Raw genomic sequence first — 20,544 nt, forward strand, 5'->3', positions numbered from 1 at the left:
TTGCTACTCATATGCAGTACAGTAATACCCCAAAGTTACGTGATAGGTGGGTCCGACGAAAATTGCTTAAGTCGAATTCGCGTAAGTCGGGATACAACTTTACCTATAAATTTTGTTTAACTGGGACCAGGGACTAAGAAAAACACTAGTTTAAAAGAAAAATATTTAATAAAATTGCAGTTATTTATACATATTAATACAAATTATGTATTAAAAAATAAATGAGTTACGTAAAAAAAAAAAAGTTATTTCGATGTCGATGGCTTCATAAAATCTAACAAATTCGTCTGACGACACAGCGCCTTCTTTTCATGCAAAATTTCTTCGTAGCAAGCTAATAATTTTTTATTCCTTGCTTTGTAGCTATAACGCGTTCTTTGTTGGAGTCTATGTTTTCAAAAATTTTTAAGCCCTTTTCAATTGAGCTGAGACCTTTTGTCAAGCTTGCAATTGTCATGTGCTTTTCTGGTGGAACTGAGTCTGAAGTGTCGGATTTTGCTCACGCATCTCTATGAGCTCATTCATTGTCAGCTTCTGACTACGTGAATCCAACAGCTCGTTGACATCATCACCATTGACTTCCAAATCTAATTGCCTGGCAAGATTAACAATTTCTTCTATCACATGAGCAACATGATCCGTTTCTGGCATTGTTTTCATCTCGTTTTTGAAAAAAAATGGATCAAGTTTCTTCCAAACACCACTCAATGTTTTTTTGTGAATTTCATCCCAAGATTCTTCAATGATTCTTACGGCATCTAAAACATTGAATTGTTTCCAAAAGTCTTTAACAGATATCTAACTATTTTGTCTCATAGCTTCATTCAGACGTGCAAACGAACGCCTCGTGTAGTAGGCCTTGAATGTTTTGATGACTCCCTGGTCCATCGGTTGAAGCAAGCTGGTTGTGTTTGGAGGCAAAAACACAACTTTCACACGTGGGTCGGAATTAATTAGGGTGGCAGGAGGGTGACCAGGTGCATTTTCAGTAAGAAGAATCACTTTAAATGGAATCTGTTTAGACATGCAATAACATTTGACTTCGGGTATGAAGTGGTGACCAAACCAGTCCTCAAAAACGGAAGCTGTCACCCAAGCTTTATGATTTGACTTCCAAATCACTGGTAAGCTAATTTTAGATATATTTTTTAAAACGCTAGGGTTTTCGGAGCGATAAATTAAGAGAGGTTTTAACTTGCAGTCACCAGCTGCATTCCCGCCAACCATCACTGTCAATCGGTCTTTGGAAACCTTAAAGCCTGGAAAGAAATTCTTGTATATGTGTGCAGCTCATGCAGCAGCAAAGTTGAATTTTGTTCATCTTTCGCTCTCACTCTCCGCCGTCGCACCGTATATCGATAGCATACGAAAAACGACCTTGAAGATAGTGGGCGGCAGTGTTGCCAAATGAAAAAAATCAAGGTCCGTGTAAGTCGGGGTATTACTGCACTTTGCATTTGTCAATGATAAACTTCAGTTGCCACTTCTCAGCCCATTTGCCCAACTTATCCAGATCCAATTGGAGTACCATACTGTCTTCAGTCTCCGTAGCCGAGTGGTCAGGAGCAGGAGTGCAGTAGCACATGCTCTTTGAGTAGACTGGGGTTCAAGCCCCTGACTGTTGAATACGGTCGATCTGCCAACCCCGCACTGGACCAGAGTGGCAGTTTATGGTCCATTTCCCTCAGCATCAATTGTTGAGGAGGCTTCCATTCTGCAGTGGGTTGATAATGGCTGCACTTTACTTTACTTACTGTCTTCACTCATTAATAACCCTGCCAACCTTTGTATCATCTGCAAACTTGGACATTAGGCCTGATATACCTTCATCAATATCATTGATGAATACAAAAAACAACAATGGGCCCAGTACCGAATCCTGGGAAACTCCACTAATAACATTCATCCACGAAGAGCATTATCCATTGATTACCCCTCTCTGTCATCTCCCACTCAACCATCCCTTTATCCATTGTAGCAACTTACCCTTAATGCCATACCGCTCCAATTTGTACAGCAGTCTTCCATGTGCAACAGTATCAGAAGCTTTTCTGAAATCCAAGTATATGATATCAAAATAATTTTTTGCATCCAGTTCCTTTGTGACCACATCATAGTATCCAATCAAATTGGTCAGACAAGACCTCCCTTTAACAAACCCATGCTGTGTCTTAACTATTACTGCAGCCTTGTCTAAATCAGCGTTTCCCAAACTTTTTTAGTCACAGAACACTTACAAAACACAAGTTTGGCAGGAGTCAAAGAACTGTTTGCTAATATTTTATTACATATTACGCACTGTGCAACAGGCGCATATTTATTTTCAACAAATATAAAACTGAAATTCAAATAACTGTCATCATACTTTTGGTTTGGTCTTTTATTAGTTGGTTCCTGTTTTTTTTCATATGAGATTTTTGGGGAACAAAAGGCTGCGATTGTTCATCCTCACTTTGAAGTGTGACAATATTGTGTTCATTTTCATCGACCACAGTAGCACTACTAGAAGTACTCTGCTTCTCATTTTAAAGTTGCTTTTTTCAACCATAAATCCATGGTCACATATTTTAATAATAATATTTTGAAATACTAATAATTATCAAAAAAATTTATAGAAGGAAGTGAGTTTAGTTATGATATCGGTTCGCTTCCTCCTCTCCTTCAACCCATATACTCCAGGCTAAATTGCATACTAGATCACCACATTGCTACTTTTTTGTAGATGCCATTACTTCTACGCAAACTTTTCTATGCAAAGACCGCCAAAATAAAGTGTTCCACAGTCTATTTGATTATTAGTCTATGATAGTATATTAATAGTGGTGTACGCTACAAATATGCAAAATTTAATTATTTTGTTTTATTTAATTATTAATTACGATTTTTCTTGGAATACTTGTTCACATCTCACGGAACACTAGTGTTCATTTCAATTATGAACACAGTTTAGGACACGCTGGTCTAGATGATCCTGCAATCCTTTAAACGGTGCCTCCATTACTTTACCCGGAACAAGTTAAACTAACTGGTCTATAGTTACTTGTGTCACCTTTTCAATCCCCTTTGTGAATTGGTGATAAATTTGGTGATGAACCACCCAAGGTGCTTTCCTTATGCTTCACTTCAACATTTTCTCCTCCACTTTGCTCTGTTATTACAAAATCACTTAGCTCCCCGTTAGAGTTTGATGTCTGGCATTCCCTCCTTCAATAACTCGTCGTTGAATGTAGAGGCAAAATACTCATTCAGTTTATCAGCTACCTGAGCATGATCATCAATATTCAACCCATCTATGTTAAGTGGTCCAATCTGATTCATCCCTTTCCTTCTAGAGTTCAATAAGTAAAGAACGGCCCCAAGGAGTCATATCTGGTGAGTATGGGCTTGGCACACCCAGGATCCTGAGCTGGATATCACCATTCTTCTATTTCTTGGTGATTTCCTTCTACTTTTGACTCTCTCTCTCTCTCTCTCTCTCTCTCTCTCTCTCAGGGTAACTCGGGAATTTTTTATTTTTGTTGGCTGGTGCAGCATAAGCTTTGGGCTTCCTTGCACCATGTGGCTATTAATAATAATAACTCTTTGCTATTTTTCTTTGCATCCTTTGCCAAAGATTTCTTGTAATCTGCCTTCATCTGCCTAATCTCCTTTGTGACTTGATTACAGACTATTTTATGTGCCACAGGCTTCTGTGTCGCCCAATAATTTATATGCATCCCATACATTTTTCTTCTCTGCCATGAGCCTCATTAATTCATTTGATATCCATTTAGGCCTAAACCTTGAACGGTATTTCTTAGTTGGAATGAAAAGTCTAGTAGACCCCAAGATTAAGTCCCTGAAGGCTGTCCATTTAGAATTCAACATTGGTAACAATATCAGTTGGTCCCACGGTACAGAATTTAATACTGTCTGAGACGCCCTGTAGTAACCTTTATGAGAGCCAAAGCCCTTCCTTTTACCCTTGATGGTAATTACATCTTTAAGTAAATCCCACATCAGTCCAATGTGATCACTGTCACCCAGTGGTTCCTTTATCTGCAAATTATTAATGCATGAATAATCACTGTTGATTATCAGATCTAAGTATTACTCTCTCTGGTTGCCTCACGAACATATTGCTGTAGAAACCAGTCATGCAATAAATCCACAAAAGTCTTGTTAGTGTGCGAATGACCATTCCACAAGTTCTAGTCAATATCTGGAAAGTTAAAATCTCCCATTATAAGACACTGATTTACTGGCTCACTATTTCTCTGCACAATTGTTCATTATACTCATCAGATTATAACTAACAGCATAACCCCTCTTCCTTCCTTTCCTGTCTATCCTTTCTGTATACATTGTACTCCCCAAATTCCAATTCTGCACTGCTTATATCTGTGTGACGCCATGTCTCTTATATCCCAACAATATCCGACTTTGATGTCTAGACCAGCACTTCAAACTCAATAAATTTATTAACTATACTCCCAGCAATGTTGTAACTACACCAATGCTAGGAATTAACTGGCATAAGTCATTTGCATCATGTCTCATGCAGTTGAACCAACCGAAGTTATATAACTGGCATCATTACATTTCAATTATGAAAATCTTCACAATGAGTTGCCTGTTTCTTATACATCAAATAAGTAATTCTGAGAATAAGTAACAGAAAACACTTACTTATTCTCAGACTGTGTGTACCACACAGACTGCCCCTTATCAGTAAGTGGACAGGTACTGGTAGTATAAAATTTGCCAACCAGTTGTGAACTTATTTCACAATATGAAAGATGCCAAATAAGTGAAACAAGAAATTTAGGGATAAAGGCCTCAGACTAGAAAAATTCAACTGATTTATTCGTTAGTGCATTTACATCATGTCTATACCCAGTGGAACCAACCAAAGTTGTATAAATGGCATCTCACATTGTGAAAACCCTCATGAGTTGCCTACCTCTTACACTTTGAATAAGTAATGCCTGCCAAAGTTCTTCTGATGGAGTAGGAAGAAGCTTTTATGACTGGCTATCTCAATGCATTACTGAATAACTACCTCAGGTGCAGGAAATAGATTGACTTGGATCTGATTATTCAACACAAAGAAAATGAATGATTTTATAATAAAGTTTGAGCAGTATTTTCTGGCTTTCCTCCAAGCACAATTTTTTTTTCCAGAGCAGTACTCTCTTCCATCACTTGTATAACAGATTTATCATAATCTTTAACCTTTGACTGCCTGTTGCTTTGCATCTGACAGTCACACCTTTCCAAACTTTTTCTGTTATTTTTCTAAATTTGCGAATAAAATGAAATCTTTCCATACATCTTTCCCCATTAATGTTCTATAACAGATGACATGATGATGATGCCAGCAGTGGGGAAGATGGATCACATACCCGATATCCTTCCTGATGAGGTAGAACATGCGTTGAATTAAATGAAGAATCAGAAAGCCCCAAGGGAAGATAAAGTTATTGCAGAGTTGTTAAAATTGGGAAGAGACATGACACAGAACCTGGCAAGACTCTTCACAAAATGTATTAGAAAAGGTATGCCTAAGGAGTGGAATAATGAAATCATAATTTTGCTGCATAAGAAAGGAGATAAATCAGAAATTGGAAATTATAGACCAATTAGCTTGTTATCCCACACATCTACAAGTTGTTCCCAAGGGTCATTACTAATAGATTAGAAAGAATACTTGATGAGAATCAACCAAAAGAGCAAGCTGGCTTTAGGACAGGATTGTCAACTATGGATCACCTTCATGTAATATCATAGCTAATGGAGAAAGCAAATGAATATAAAACACCATTATGCCTGGCATTTGTGGATTATAAAAAGGCAATTGACTCCATACAGCATAAGGCAATGTTTCAGGAACTGGAAAGACAAGGCATAGATACCCCATATATTATGATTTTTGAAGAAAATATAGGAAAATGCTACCTCCTTTATTAGACTAGACAAAGACAGTAGCAAATTTAAAATCGGGAAAGGAGTTCGACAAGGAGACACAATATCTCCGAAGCTGTTTACTGCTGCCCTTGAGGAAGCTTTCAGAAGATTAGACTGGTCGCACAAAGGGGTCAATTTGAGTGGAGAGTACCTAAATGATTTAAGACTTGCAGATAACATTGTAATCATAAGCCATGATCCCAAAGATTAGAGGAAAATCTTAATCAGTTATGCACAGTTAGTAAGGATTTTGGACTAAAGATGAATATGGCTAAAACAAAAGTAATGATGAACAAGTATGCCACAGAAAGGGATATAATCATTGAAGAAGCAGTAATTGAAAAGGTGGATTCATATACTTATCTGGAAAAAGTCATTAGCTGTAATAATGATAAATGGATGGAAGTCAAGAGAAGAATAAATTTTGGATGGATAGCATTCAGGAAATATAGTCACATACTGAGGAGCCATATCCCAATTTGTCTGAAATGTAAAATAATGAACCAATGTATACTTCCCACCATGACTTATGGAAGTGAAACTTGGGCACTCACCAAAAGGATGGAAGAGAAGCTGAGAACTACACAGCGAAGAATGGAACGAATTATATTAGGAATCAGACTGTTAGATAAGAAGAGAAACATGTTGCTTAGCCAGCAAACTCAAGTAAAGGACTAAAATGGTCTTGGGCAGGTCACATAGCTCAAAGACATGACAGATGGACTAAGAAAATAACAGAATGGTACCCAAGAGGAGAACCAAGATCGAGCCATGATGATGAATAGGTTGAAGAAATGTACACCGAAATTGAGTCTTCTAGATGAGCAGAAAACCCACTACATTATTATTATGGGGGACTTCAATGCTAAGGTTGGAAAAAGACAAAACAGCGCAGAAGGGGGAACTATAGGAAATTTTGGAATTGGTGCAAGAAATAAAAGAGGTGAAAGACTTGTGGAATTTGCAGAATCTCAAGGATTGTCAGTAATGAACACTTTTTTCAAGAAAAGGGTGAACAGAAAGTGGACATGGAAGAGTCCAAATGGATTAACAACTAATGTGGGAGACAAACATTGCTACACGTCCATAGGTATAACCTTAAATTGCCCTACACGTGTCTAAGTGAGCAACGGTGCTGGCTGCTGGACCTAGAGCTCTGCTTTTGGATATCCTAGCAATTAGAGGATACACTATATCAACGCTTAGAACATGGAATATTATTCTAATCCAAATGGCTCCCTTCAGAACCAAACAACAACAAAAAACATAGGACACTCTCTGAATATTCTTCAACTTAATATCGAGGGTATAAGCCGATCAAAAAGTGACTACCTTTTAACAGTTCTTAACGACCATCATGTAGATGTTGTGCTACTACAAGAAACACATTGTGAAGATCAAAACCAACTTTACTCTAGATGTAAATTACCAGGATATAGCCTTGCTGCAGCTACCTTCCATAAAAGCTATGGTACCACTATGCATATCCAAAACAATATCGACCAAACAGAAATCATGGACATAAGCACTAATGACATTTTCATTACCAGGGTTGGGGTGGTGGGTCTGGAAATAGTAAATATTTATAAATCACCATCTCGACCTTGGTGTAAAGAAGCTATTCAGAATGTGCATCATCCATCAGTCATTATGGGAGATTTCAACAGTAGGAGTACTACCTGGGCTAGCTATGCTGACACTAATGCGATGGCCTTGGTGTGATGGACTGGTCTGAAGCCGAGGACATTTTCTTAATGTATGACACAAAAGAGGAAGGTTCCTTTCATTCAGGCAGATGGAACAAAGACACCAACCCAGATCTCTGTTTTGTTTAAAGAGACGAGCGCGGAAGACCTTTGCAGTGTAGCAGGAAAGTTTTGAATAATTTTCCTCGTAGTCAGCACAAACCAATCCTTGTAATAATTGGTACTGAAGTTCCAATAATAAGATCAAAGTCTGTACCCCGTTGGAATTTTGGAAAAGCTCACTGGGAAGTGAGCTTTTCCTCACTTCCCTTTTCCTCATTAACTAATGAGGTGGATTACAATATTCAATAGATTCCATCAAAAATCGAAAATTATAAGCGATTTGTTGGTTTAATATGCTCCATAGCAAAGAAGCATATTCCCAGAGGATTTAGGAAAGCTCATTACATCTTCTGTTCCAACCAGGAATGGTTGGAATAAAAGATGTAATGAGCTATATGAAGAATACCAACTTAGCAATAGAACAGAAATTGCCGATGAACTATTGCATTGCTTAGATTCTGCTAGGAAAGAGAAATGGAACATAATATGGAACATAATAACATAACAGGTATGAATTTCCAACACTCAAGTAGAAAAGCATGGACACTTCTGAGGAAACTCGGAAGTAGCACTCCCAAACGTATTAATAAGAACTCAGAAGTATCCCCAGGAAAAGTAGCCATTAGAATTGTCAGCATATCCAAGAGACCAACCGATACCAACAAAGATGAAGTCAAAAAACTCAAGAAGGAGCTAAGAACCAGATTATCCTTGGCTGAACCAACCTCCCAATTCTCAGGAGAATTTACAGTCGCAGAGATTTCAACAGCTCTGAAGGAAATAAAACCAGGCAAGCAAGGCAGCTGGAGTGGATGGAATATATCCAGAGTTTCTGAAACACTGTGGTCCAAGAGCTCTGGACTGGCTAGTTAAATTCTTTAATGACATCTTGCGGAATGGTAGGTTCCTGCTTTTGTTCAAGAGAACCAAAATAGTTGCCATTCTAAAGCCTGGGAAAAGTGGATTTTGCCCTGAAGATTATCGTCCAATCGCACTTTTAAATATATGTTACAAATTAATTGAAAGAATGGTTTACAACAGAATCTCAACTACAATCTTCCAACACATACCAATTGAACAAGCCGGATTCCGACCAAGCCGAAGCTGCTTGGTCGGAATCCGGTACTGGCACTTACTAGCCACATCGAGAATGGATTTCAAGATAAGAAGAAAACCATTGCAGTCTTTGTGGATTTGACATCAGCTTATGACACAGTATGGCGGCAAGGAATGATTCTAAAATATTTGAAGATTATTCCTTGTAAGACCCTCGCGATCCTACTTAACAATATGCTATGCAATAGAGTGTTTGAAGTACATTTAAACAGTAGAGTGAGCAAGCCTTATACATTAAATGATGGTTTACCACAGGGATCAGTTCTTGCTCCATTATTATTTAATATCTTTAAGATTTATTATTTAAGATAAGCAGTTGCTGCAAATCTTCCAGCAACTGCTTCTAGGAAATTCACGTACGCAGATGACATAGCTATGACTGCCCAGTCTACTGACTTCAAAACAGTCGAAATTGTACTTACAAAGGATCTTCATAACCTGAATAAATATTTTCATACATGGCGACTTAAACCTAACTTAAATAAAACTGAAGTTAGCTGCTTTCATCTGGATAATCAAAGGGCTAATTATATGCCTCAAGTGGAATATAAAGGCCAACGACTGAAATACAACCCCTGCCCAAACTATCTGGGAATTACAATGGACCGAACACTGACATATAAACAACACCTTTGTAATATTGCAGCAAAGATAAAAACTAGGAATAACATCTTGCACAAACTCAGTGGAACAGGCCTGGGGAGCAAACGCAATGGTGCTAAGAACATCAACCCTTGCCTTAGTCTACCCAGTTGAAGAATACTGCTTTCCCGTATGGCTTAATACTGCACACGCTGTAAAAGTTGACACCCAACTGAATGACACAATGAGAACAATATCAGGTATCATCAAATTCATCAAAATGTTATCTATAATTTTCTCTGTAAATATTGTTTTTAGGCTTATTGTAATTTATTTATTTTTTTGATATTGTCTGTTACAAATGTATCCTCATTTTGCCATACGAAATAAATAAACTAATGAAATCGACTTCATCCTCACTAACAGAAAATATATCGTGAATGATGTTACCATCCTAAATAAGATAAATGTTGGAAGTGATCACAAAATGGTAAGATGCACACTTGATATAGATGTAGGAAAGGAAAAAACTAACTCGAGTAAATAATACGAAGGTCTTTGAGAACTTAACAAGTTTTGGCTTCTGCAGACTGCTCAGGACCAAGATATCGATGAGGAATATTACAACTTTCTGAAAGAGATAAAGCCCAAGAAACCTATAGGGAAAAAGAAATTCAAAGAAGAAAAAATTAGTCAAGAAACACTTATGATGAACCGAAGGCGACAAATGAAGAGCAAGATAAACACTGACAAGCATAAAACTGAGTATGCCGAGTTATGCAAAGCCATTAGAAAGAGACCAAGTAGAAAGAGAGGACATAAGAAGATTTAACACAAGAAAAGTAGAACAAGCATTAAGGGAAAACAAAGGACTTAAATCAGCAGCCATGAGCAGTAATACACAAAGACAAATGATACTGAAACTGAAGAATAGCGATGGTGTACTTATAAATAGCAGAGAAGGCATAATTCAAATAGCAGAAGAAAAATAGAGAATTATACAAGGAGCGAGGGAATGATAGCAACACAAACAACATACCCAATATTTGTCCTGATGAGGTAGAACATGCGTTGATGAAAATGAAGGATCAGAAAGCCCCGGGGCAAGATTTTTTTTTTTTTTTTTATGAAAACCCCAAACATGAAAGGCATCAAAACCTATAGTACTTAGTACATACCGTGCATGGGTTGAAGATGAAGTTACTACAGAGTTGTTAAAATTGGGAGGAAGACACATAACACAAAAACTGGCAAGGCTCTTCACAAAATGCATTAGAAAAGGTGTGCCTAAGGAGTGGAATAATGCAATCATAGTTTTGCTGTATAAGAAAGGGATTATAACCCAATTAGCTTGTTATCCGACATCAAGTTGTTCAAAAGGGTCATTACTAATAGATTAGAAAGAATACTTTATGAGAATTAACCGATAGGGCAAGTTGGCTTTAGGACAGGATTCTCAACTATGGATCACCTTCACGTATTATCACAGCTAACGGAGAAATCAAATGAATATAAAACACCATTATGCCTGGCATTTGTAGATTATGAAAAGGCATTTGACTCCATACAGCATAAGGCAATGTTTCGGGCTCTGGAAAGACAAGGCATAGATACCCCATACATTATGATTTTGAAGAAATTATATGAGAACGCTACCTCCTTTATTAGATTAGACAAAGACAGTTGTAAATTTAAAATTGAGAAAGGAGTTTGACAAGGAGACACAATATCTCTGAAGTTGTTTAGCATTAGCATTAGTAGAGGCATTTGATGCAAGAAAGCAAGCTTATGCAGCATCAGCCAAAAAAAAAAAAAAAAACCCCACTTCCACTTCACCCCTCTGTTCGTTCAAAATACCTGTCCAGCTGAGCCTTAAACTTATTTAGGCTATCAACCTCCACCACAAGGGATGGAAGTCTGTTCCACCAACCAACCACCCGCTGGCTAAAGGCAAATTTCCGCACGTCTATCCTACATCTGTCTTTCCTCAATTTGAATTTATGCCCTCTCAGGTGATTTTTCTGAGAAAGAGGAAGAATCCCATCAGCACTGAGCATGCTTAAACCATTCAAGGCTTTATACACCTCTATCAGATCACCTCGCTGGTGCCTAGTCTCCAGACACTGTAATTTGCAAAACTTAAGCCTTTCTTCGTAAGAGCACCCCTTTGTTCCATTCACTACTCGTTCCAGCAGCTCTACATCCTTCTTGAAATGAGGCCTCCAGACTTGTATACAGTACTCTAGGTGTGGCCTGACCATTGCCTTATACAATGGAATAATCACCTCCTTATCCCTGCTGGAAAAATTCCTGTATATATCATTGACAATACTCCATGAGCTACCCTTGCAGCCCATCTGCACTGCTCAGAGAACTTCATATCTGCCTGCACAACCACCCCCAAGTCCCTTTCATTCTCTACCACTGTCAGTGTAGTACCACAGAGTTGATACGTTGCTCTGGGGTTGCTGTTTCCCATGTGTAGTACTTTACATTTGTCAATGTTAAACTTCATTTGCCACTTCTCAGCCCATCCTTTCCAGATCCTGTTGCAGCAGCATAGTGTCAGTAGTGTCCTTGACAACCCTACCAACCTTTGTATCATCTGCAAACTTGGACCTTAAGCTTGATATACCATCATCAATATCATTTACAAATACAGAAAACAATAATGGACCCAACACTGAGCCCTGAGGGACTCCACTAATAACATTAGTCCACGATGAGCAGTGTCCATTGATTACCACTCTCTGTCTTCTCCCCCTCAACCACCCTTTTATCCATAGCAGCAATTTGCCTCCAATGTCACACTGCTCCAATTTGTGTAGCAGTCTTCCATGTGCAACAGTATCAAAAGCCTTTCTAAGATCCAAGTATATAATATCAAAGTTATTCCCTGCATCCGGTTCTTTTGTGACTGCATCATAGTATCCAATCAAGTTGGTCAGGCAAGACTTCCCCTTAACAAAACCATGCTGTGTCTGAGCTATAACTGAAGTCTTGTCTAAATGATCCTGCAGTGCTTCTTTAACCAGTGCCTCCATTAATTTTCCTGGAACAGAAGTTAAGCTCACAGGTCTATAATTACTTGTGTCAGCCTTTGATCCTCCTTTGTGAATTGGGGTCACATTTGCACATTTCCAGTCTATGGGTACCTCCCCTGAGTCCAAGGAAGCTCTCATAATTATGGCTAAGGGTTTGCTTACTTACTTTGCTGCCTCCTTTAATATAACTGGATAGATCCCATCCACCCCGGGTGCCTTTCTTGTGTTTATCTTCAACAGTTTCTCCTCCACTTTACTCCCACTTATTTCAAGATTCTGTAGCTTACTGCTAGAGTTGAATACACCTCTGGCATTCCCCTTGCTGAATAACTCCTCATGTGTGAATGTCGATGCAAAATATTCATTTAGTTTGTTAGCTACCTGAGCAGGATCATCAACAGTTGACCCATCAATATCAAGTGGACCAATCTGATTCATCCCCTTCCTTCTAGAGTTTACATAAGTAAAGAACTCTTTGCTGTTTTTCTTTGCATCCCTTGCCAAGGATTTCTCGTAATCTGCCTTCGCCTGCCTAACCTCCTTTGTAACTTGGTTGCATATCAACTTGTATCTATCATAGGCTTCTGTGTCATGTGTTAATTTGTAAGTATCCCATGCATTTTTCTTCTCTGCCATATGCCTCATTAGTTCATCTGACATCCATTTTGGCCTAAACCTTGAACAATATTTCTTAGTTGGTATGTAAAGCCTAGTAGCTTCCAAGATAAGTTCTTTGAATGCTTCCCATTTTGAATTTGCTGTTGGTAACATCATCAGTTGGTCCCACTGTATAGAATTTAAATACTGTCTCAGTCCATCGTAGTCGCTTTTACGGAAGCAATAACCCTTCCCTTTACCCCTAATGGTAGTTACCTCTTTCAGTAAATCCCACTTCAGCACACTGTGATCACTGCCACCTAGTGGTTCATTTATCTGCAGATTCTTAATGCATGAAGAATCACTGCTGATAATCAAATCAAGAGTATTACTCCCTCTAGTTGCCTCCCGAACATGCTGAGGTAGAAAACAATCAACCAATAAATCCACAAAAGCCCTGCTACTGCGTGAGTAACCAGCCCCCAAATTCCAGTCAATATCTGGGAAATTAAAATCTCCCATTATAAGACTCTCTGATTTACTGGCCCACTCTATTTCCCTGTACAGTTCCTTATTATACTCATCAGAGTCATTAGGCCTATAGCACACTCCTACTCTCAATTTTGATCTCCCAATGTTTATGTCCCACCAAACTGACTCAACACTGCACTGTCCAGCGATGTCACTTCCTTGGTTTTTATGTGTTTCTTAACTAATAGCCTAACCCCTCCCCCCTTCCTATCCTGTCTATCCTTTCTGTAGACGTTGTACTCCCCAAATTGCAGTTCTGCATCCCTTATATCTGTGTGACACCACATCTCTGATATCCCAACAATATCTGCCTTTGATGTTTTGCGCAATACCTCAAATTCATCAAATTTATTTACTAAACTCCTAGCATTGGTGTACACACAAGTATACCTGCACCTGTTTCTATTCTTAGCTACCCTAACACAACCCATGTGTTTACTTGTACCGCAATGGCTCCCAGCAGTCTCTGAAATACCATGCATCTTGTTTTGCAGGCTTCTGCTCATTCTAATTGAAGCAGTGCAAGAATCTCTTTCACCTCTGCCAGTGGCTACTGTCAATCTATTGGTCTTTGTCTCCCCCCAAGCTAGCAGTTTTCCGACCCACCTAACACTGCCTCGATAGCACTGCCCTAGATAGTTTACTACTGCCCTTGAGGAAACTTTCAGAAGATTAGACTGGTCACACAAAGGGGTCAATGTGAATGGAGAGTACCTAAACCATTTACGATTTGCAGATGACATTGTGGTCATAAGCCACGATCCCACAGAATTAGAGGAAAATCTTAATCAGTTATGCACAGTTAGTAAGGATTTTGGACTAAAGATGAATATGGCTAAAACAAAAGTATGCCACAGAAAGGGATATAATCATTGAAGAAGCAGTAATTGAAAAGGCAGAGTCATATACTTATCTGAGACAAGTTATTAGCTGTAATAATGATAAATGGCTGGAAGTCAAGAGAAGAATAAATTTTGGATGGATAGCATTCAGGAAATATAGTCACATACGGAAGAGCAATATCCCAGTTTGTCTGAAACGTAAAATAATGAACCAATATATACTCCCGACCATGATTTATGGAAGGGAAACTTGGGCACTCACCAAAAGAATGGAAGAGAAGCTTAGAACTACACAGCAAAGAATGGAATGAATTATTATTATTATTATTATTAATATCCATATGATGCAAGGAAGCCTGAGGTTTATGCTGCACCAGGAAAAAAAAAAAAAATTCCTGAGTAACCCTGGGAGAGAGAGAGCCAAAAGTAGAAGGGAATCACCAAGAAAGTGAAGAATGATGATATCCAACTCAGGACCCTGGGTGTGCCAAGCCCATACTCACCAGATGTGAGCCCCTGGGGTTGGAATCAGACTGTTGGATAAGAAGAGAAACACATGGATTAGGCAGAAAACTCAAGTAAAGGACATTCTTATCAAAACTAAAGAACTAAAATGGTCTTGGACAGGACACATAGCTTGAAGACATGATGACAGATGGACTAAGAAAGACACCAGATGGTACCGAAGAGGAGCTAGAAGAAAACCTGAAGGACAACGGCAGAGATGGATAGATGAAATTCATGAGTTCATGGGTAGTAAATGGATGTCCACTGCACAAAACAGAAAAAACTGGAAAGTTGCTGAAGAGGCCTTCATTCTGCAGTGAATTGAAAATAGCTGATGATGAATAGATGACACAATATTTTTTTTTTATTATTATTTACTAATTAGTATTAACTGTGGAAAATGATGTAAGGAAGCAAGCTTAAACATCAGCCAAAAAATAAATAAAATACAATAACTACTTCCTTTGCCCAACCTTTCTAATAAGTCATCTAATTAGTTTTTAAATCTATTCAAACTACCCACTTCCCAGACACCAGATGGAAGTTTATTCCAAAACTCAATTATTTTGGGCTAAAAGCTTAGCTACACAAACTACTGGAGAGAATGTATAGGTGAAATGGGAAGCGCCCTTTTTTTTTTTTTTTTTTTGGCTGGTGCTGTATAAGCTTGCTTTCTTACATCATTTGCCACTACTAATCCCCTTTATAAATTAAATTTATGTCCCCTTGTGCATGTCATCCTAGAAAGAAATCAAATGTCAACAGTATTTGTTTTACATAATCCATTTCAATCCTTAAACATTTCCATCAGCATCACTGAAGCATCAGATTTCCAGATGCTTCAATTTACAGAACTCAACTCCTTTTTTTGGTAAGAGAACCCTTGCCCCTCATTAATCTTGTCATCCCTCCCTGCACCCAGCTCAAACAGATCCACATTCTAAACTTTAGCTTCCAGATCTCTAGAAAGCACCAAAGGTGTGACCTAATGATTACCTTATTCAATAGGATAATCTGTTTATTCCTGCTGTCAAAATTCCACAAGCCATCCTACATCCCATCTTCACTGCTAACAAAACTTCATATTAGAGTGAGGTCTAATATGAAGTTTTGTTATCCCTAGGTCTCTTCTTTCTTCTTCACTACCTTCAAGTGTGGTGCCTTCTAACTGAAATGTTATTGTGTGATTATTGTTACCCAAATAAATTAAAAGTGTTGTTGTTATTTGGTTTTTAGGAGCATTAGCAACTAAGGCCATATTGCACCGGGGATATGCGGTGGTCATTCCCTAACCTTTCCACATCCTTCATATTTGGTGGTCACTGGCACGAACCCCGGTCTAATCAAGAAGCGTGTGCTATGCACTGCCGCACCTGCCCACTGAGGCACCTTAAAAGAGTGTGGTACCTTCAGTGTGGTGTCTCCTAACTGAAAGGTTTTTGTATGATTACTGTTAACCAAATAAGTTAACTGTTTTCAACCTCTTTTTGGCCCTTCATAATTATCTCCCATTATACTTCCAATTATTCACCTCTTTTTGGCACATGACAGATGGAACACAATGGAATGTTCTCCGTACCCCTGGAATTAGCTGAAGTGTACAAACACCACTCATCCAGCAGTCATAATTCATTCCTCCCTCCCAATCCTCTTCACAAAACTGCAATTACAGGTTATTTGTGCCAATGTCATCATATTATAATTTGGCTCTTTGTATTCATCATGCATTTTTTTTCTAAAAACTGCAATTTTTCCAAGAGAGGGTTTGCTAGAAAAAAAATTCAGAAATCGTAAATACTGGAGCTGGGTATAATTAAAAAAAAAAAAAAAAAAAAAGTGAAAAAATGCATATGGCACAAAAAATTTCAAAGAACAAAAATTGGGGTAAATAACACTAATCACATTTCAACAAAAAAACTAAAAATTAATATTACGTGTTCATTTTTATGAATGCAACCTGCAGAGAGTCAGGCACTAGACATATATCCTATGACAATCTAGTCATTTGATATCTCAACCCTGTGCTGTAAATCGGAAAAAAAAATTTTAAAAAACAAATAAAGTGAATAATGTGTGCAGAAGCTAAATCAATTAACTTCATAATCAGTTAACTAAGGCACATTTAGGGCTAGAGCCTCAAGCTGCGAACAAATTTAGACTATGTATATAAAGTGCTTAGCATCATAATACACAGCCATTTCTGGTACCCAAGTGATGCCATCATTGCATCACTTGGGTACCTACCCACTCACTGACGAAGGGCCAAATAGCCCTGAAACAGTGCTGTCTGGGTGGTGGTACCTATCTGAGAATAAGTAACACTAGTCTTCTCCTTAGGTGAAGCGTTACTTATTCGAAGTAGTGCAATATCATGGCAACTCGTTGTGAAGGCATTCACAATATGAGATATAACCTAAAACGATGCCACCTTAAAAATTTTCTGTTTATTCAGAAATGGCTGTGTATTATGATGCTAAGCACTTTATATACATAGTCTAAATTTGTTCGCAGCTTGAGGCTCTAGCCCTAAATGCGCCTTAGTCTAAATACATCATACACCATCAGGCATCTCTCATATTGTGGAGTTATACTTCATAACTGTTTTTGCCATCATTGCATCACTTGGGTACCTACCCACTCACTGACGAAGGGCCAAATAGCCCTGAAACAGTGCTGTCTGGGTGGTGGTACCTATCTGAGAATAAGTAACACTAGTCTTCTCCTTAGGTGAAGCGTTACTTATTCGAAGTAGTGCAATATCATGGCACCTCGTTGTGAAGGCATTCACAATATGAGATATAACCTAAAACGATGCCACCTTAAAAATTTTCTGTTTATTCAGAAATGGCTGTGTATTATGATGCTAAGCACTTCATAATCAGTTAACTTAATATTTTTATTTCCTTTACTCAACTTCAGTAATATCCCAAAATCAGTACAAACATAAACATCTTCCTAAATGGCAGCCACTATGTATGATTCACCTTTTACCAAGTTAAATGGCCCATATGGTTGCACACTTGCTTATGCAATACTTTTAAGGACCAAAAAAAAAAAAAATACAATAAACAATGTGATTAATGCAAGTTGCTACATATAAAATAAATCAACCAAATGTGTAGTGTGTGCAGTTTCACTGACAGTAATGTTAATAATGGTTTCAACAAATATAAAGCTCTTTATGAAGGTTACTTCCCACCCCACCATCATACAACATATAATGTTAGTATAAAATTGGCCGCCATCCTTGTTATGAGTTATAATTTTAACTAGATGCCAGGCCACAAACGGCTGCTCGGTTTCTAAAACTTCGCTAGCACTGAAATTCCACGTTCGCAACTCATGATAATTTTTATGTAACTAGATAAATGAATGAGGACGTTGACAATATGCATGATTAAATTAAAAATACATGGGTATTTAAATACATGATAATCACTTGGCAATTCATTCCTGACATATTTTTGTACATAAAGCTTAAAGGTAAGACCTGCTTTATATATTTGCACACGATTATATAAAGTCAAAAAAAGTTTTAGGGATATAATATATTATAATATCCAAGTCAGAGGGGGGAAAAAAGGATATTATCTTTTCTTAATCTTTTCAGTTGCTCCAAATGATCAAAACAACTAGAACACTGGCCGCTTTTATTTTCTGTGGATACATTTATAGAAAGATTTGGTTCACTATCATCTATACTATCTAGGACAATTAAATCATGGTCAAATACTTCAGAGTCACTGTGAGTGGACATTTCTTCTTGAATGAATTTAGTAACACAAATTTATTCATCAAAAAAATAAGACTTCAATATACAACAATGCGAAATCATTTTCAAAATAAAAATTTATATACACAAGCGGACATCAAAAACGTCACATCTTACTAATTGAAGAAACATAATCAGAAAAACAGTTGCCAACTAGGATTCGAAAATATCTCATAAAACTCAAAACAGACACTAAGAACCCGGTCAATTTTATGAAAAATCATTAAAAATAATTAAACCTAATTTACTAAAAATATACTTTCAAAAGACAGTTAATTAATTACTATTCAAAAATAAAATTAATCTTCACAATCTGCCAATTAAACTTAATTCATGCTAATAACAAAAAAAAAAATTAAAGTAAGCATAGTTTCTTTTTTTTTTTTTTTTTTCAAACTCCCGCCCATACACACACAAATATCTTAAATTTAAATTATATAGAGTAAAATCCTATATCGCCCTCGAGACAGAACACGCCCTATAATCTCCACAAATCGATAGTCGTCGGCCAAAGTGTTAACCGGAATCAAAGAGTAGTATCTTACTTCTCTGTGGCCGGAATGTCCAATGCGTAGCTTACTTGCTAAAGGTCGCAAATTCGAATCAGGGGTGGGCAGAGGGGGGAATATTCCCCCTTAACCAAAAATTAGAAATCAAAGAAAAAGAACGCAGCAGGCTTTCTAAAAAAAAATAAAAATCAAAAGCCTGGTCTCCATGCCTCCCCCCTTACGATGCTACCTGGATACGCCACTGGTTCGAATCCTGCCCCTCGCATGAGTGATGCGATTATCCATTTTTTTTTTATTGAGGTATGAATGAGGCAATATGATTTCGGCAATCAAATCACTGAATACTACTTATACTATTCTGTACTACACTGCTCGACAAAATTAACGGAACACGTAGAAAACACGTGGTACAACAGCTTGTGAAGAAGTAGAACAAGATTTGGTATGGTGGCGTACTATACAGTAATGATGAAATGAGCAGACAGCGAGAAATATCGGACAGGTAGGAGGGAAAATTATAGAGACTGTATAGGAATTACCAAAACGGTCACATTCCAGAAGTCGAAATAAGACGCTAAAAAATATAGTCACATGACATCAGTATGGTGTATGATCCCCTCCAACGGCTGAAGAGGCCGAACAGCGGTGAACCATGAGATCCTAAAGATTCTGTGACAACAAATCATATTCTTCCACCAGCGCAGAATTTGCTCACCAACTGACCGAGGAGTTGACTGTAGGCGTCCAATGACACACCCAAGGACGTCCCACAATCATGTTCGATCAGATTTAAGTCGGTTGATCGTGCTGGAGACGGCAATCGTTGAATATCTTCAGTTTCAATATATTCCTCCACCACTTGAGCTCTGTGTAAAATGGAGTTGTCATGCACGAAAAGAAAATCTCGGAAAAACGCACCCCTAAAATGTCCCACATAAAAAGTTCAACGATCTCTTCTCAGTACCCCTACGCAGTTACGGTACCCACTCATCAAAAACTTGAAGGATGCGGCCGTTGATCATTATTCCGTCCGGACTGGAGAACACTTTTCCAACGTAAGTGTCCCTTTACCTGAGTAACCTTGAGAGAGAGAGAGAGAGAGCCAAAAGTAGAAGGGAATCACCAAGAAAGTGAAGAATGATGATATCCAACTCAGGACCCTGGGTGTGCCAAGCCCATACTCACCAAGTCCATACTCACCAGAGAGATAGTACCGCATTCCTTGTTGTCTCCAGAAGAAATAACGTATGGAATCTGTTTCTAGACTAAAATAGGACTGATCAGAGAATA

General features: G+C 38.0%; 1 protein-coding gene across 1 annotated transcript in view; it reads right to left on the reverse strand.

The window, feature by feature from the left end:
- LOC150081821 (zinc finger CCHC domain-containing protein 8 homolog) overlaps positions 1 to 19,334 on the reverse strand; it is a 412,851-nt gene extending 393,517 nt beyond the window's left edge. The window contains exon 1 of the mRNA XM_090380330.1: positions 19,291 to 19,334. The gene's annotated coding sequence lies outside the window, so the exon portion shown is untranslated. The remainder of the gene's footprint in view (positions 1 to 19,290) is intronic.
- Between the last annotated feature and the right edge of the window lie 1,210 nt (positions 19,335 to 20,544).

This window comes from Mastigoproctus giganteus, chromosome 8 (assembly GCF_048544385.1).
Source record: "Mastigoproctus giganteus isolate SK-2022 chromosome 8, ASM4854438v1, whole genome shotgun sequence".
In the NCBI taxonomy this organism is placed as follows: domain Eukaryota; kingdom Metazoa; phylum Arthropoda; class Arachnida; order Uropygi; family Thelyphonidae; genus Mastigoproctus; species Mastigoproctus giganteus.